This window comes from Engraulis encrasicolus, chromosome 3 (genome assembly GCF_034702125.1).
Source record: "Engraulis encrasicolus isolate BLACKSEA-1 chromosome 3, IST_EnEncr_1.0, whole genome shotgun sequence".
Lineage (NCBI taxonomy): Eukaryota > Metazoa > Chordata > Actinopteri > Clupeiformes > Engraulidae > Engraulis > Engraulis encrasicolus.
In genome coordinates this window covers 31,932,189-31,934,688 of record NC_085859.1, presented here as the reverse complement: position 1 = coordinate 31,934,688, position 2,500 = coordinate 31,932,189, and the positions used below count along the sequence as shown (strand labels likewise).

Sequence of the window (2,500 nt, the reverse complement as noted above, 5' to 3'; positions counted from 1 at the left end):
ATAAACTTTGTTGAACAATGCCAAGGACAATAGTGGAGTGTGGCCTGCTAAAGCTACAATGAAATATAGCCTAATAGGCCTAAGTATTAATGAGCCAAGATACTGACTGTCACCGAAATGAGGATATGATCATACAGCCTACCGTTTCTGGCAATACCTGTCCAGCTGCCAGTTGCCTGACACTGCTGTTTTAGCTCCTGTAGGCTAGGCCTATGTCCCGTTTTCTTTTTTTTTAAATTCCTTTCCATCACCGTTTGTAGACCATATTTTCCTTGGGATGAAGGTTCTGGCTTGGAAACATTCTATTTACACACTTTTTTGTTTTACGCGAGGATGTAGACGCCTGAGGCGATGTTTTAATGAAGGGTGATCGAGGGGCAACATACATCGTCATTGCCATTAAATCATTATTGTAGGCAACTGTAGTAGTCCTAGGTCTTCATCGAACAGTCGTATTTGTGGCGACATCATCGTTAATTTCTATTTCATTATTTGGAGGAGGTGCGGAGAGTGAGGCAGTGACAGACGCCCTGCTGCTGCGCGATGGTGGAGGGACAAGCAGAGAGAGAGCAAGAAAATAACGGGCTCGGGCCAACGGACTTCTTGGTTAACAAGGCCTTGTGGTAAATGAAAGAATGAAGGGAAACGTGGGCAAAACATGTCCCTCAGGGGCGGAGTGGCCCACCTTTTCCCACCGGGAGAATTTTCCCCTCGGCGGCCCTCTTTAAAAAAACAAAAAAAAACAAAGCGAACATGGTTTCCTAACCAAAAAGACAAAAGCCACGAAATCTGCAGTCGTACTACATGTGGACATTAGTGTTGTCAAAATATCAACCTGAAGTGGAGAATTGTAGCCTACACCTTGATGAAATGCACAGCCAGTGGTGTAGTCTACGTAAAACGCAGGTATACGCACCCATTTCAAAATTTCAGGGATTACAGTATACCCACTTAAAATTGATTGATCCATTATTTACAATAGCACAAATATATACAGTAGACTATACACACATCAAAAAATGCTCAAATATACAGTATACCCACTTCAAAAAGTAGACTACACCACTGGAGCCATCATCACAGTCCAAAGCATTCATAGGCCTAGGTTAGGCTACATCACGCTACTGTTCCATGCAAATGTGCACTCCACTGTCATTTTGACAGTTTGAAATTGAAATATCGTTTAAGGAAGACAGGATGAGCATGGGCACAAAGTTTTGGGTGTGGGGATTTTTAGAAGAGTAGGCTTACAAAATAGGCCTATAGTATAGTAGCCTATAGCTTACAAAAAGTCTGTCTACATTGTGCAATAAACCCACCATGCAGCAAATAAGCCAAACTTAGCTACTTCAAACCACAACCATAAGTCAACAAAATGTATAACCAAACGGTGTAGGCCTACCTTAAAACGCTGTCTTCTCGCAGCAAATGTCTTTGTTTCTTGCAATCACTCTACTTTAATCCACAGCTTATTAGCCTACACACCCAGCACTGGTCACATCAGAATCTTGTGTGGTAATTATTTTGTTCCATTTCTTCAGACATAGGCTACATCCTAAATGTACCACATATAAATATATGTATGATAATAATATTATTTCGACTATAAGGAGATATACTGGTAGGTCTAACAAATCAAAACAAAACCCATTGCTTCTGTTAGGTGCAGTTATCTTGCTTCTGTTAGGTGCAGTTATCTTCCTTACCACTTGGTGGAGTCTGTTCGTAACCCAAGTCAATAACCACAGAGCAAGTGAATCAGGACTGGAAAGACTGTAAACTGTAACAGTCGTGTGGAAATCGGAAAATAAATCATAATTTATTCATATTTCCATCCTTTGGTAACCAATATACATATCACAGGTTATTTCAATACTGAAAACGAAACTGTGTTACTAAGATCTTGTAAACTTCCGCGATCTACGGTGTATGAAAATTATCAGTAGAGAAGGGGTGTGGCCAATTTACTGTTTGACACCGTCAGTGAGGTATTGCCGTCTGGTATACGGTATAAATACTGGCTAGTCAGCTTAGTTCCTGACTACACCGTATGGAAGCGGAAAGTGGGAAGCCAGTGCTTAGTTATAAGTACCATCTCCAAGCTTCAGGGCCGGTTGAGAACACAGTGCGGCTGCATTATTACATTTCACGGCCGCGGCCCACCGGGACAAGTCCCCGATCTCCCGACGGCCACTCCGCGCCTGATTTCCCTTCTCTCGTATTAACTTATTTACAAGGTATTGATACAGTGCTACTTTAGAATTGCTGTAACGAGTTATGCATCTCGTCCAACATTACATTACAACATGCAGCGTGACTGAATGGAAGCCCTTTTCTAATACGACGAGACAATATCAATACATTCAAAAATCGTGGATACTCATAATGTTTTCTGTGTGTTGCATTTCGAGGCGGGTGGTCAGGCTGTGTCCGTGTCGGGTGTTGAGGTAAGGCGATTGACTTATCATTTGACAGGCATTTTCGCCAGGTTCCCAAACTA

General features: G+C 42.0%; 1 protein-coding gene across 1 annotated transcript in view; it reads left to right on the top strand.

The window, feature by feature from the left end:
• Positions 1 to 2,500, top strand: part of wdfy3 (WD repeat and FYVE domain containing 3) — a 172,191-nt gene that overhangs the window by 27,047 nt on the left and 142,644 nt on the right. The window lies entirely within an intron of this gene.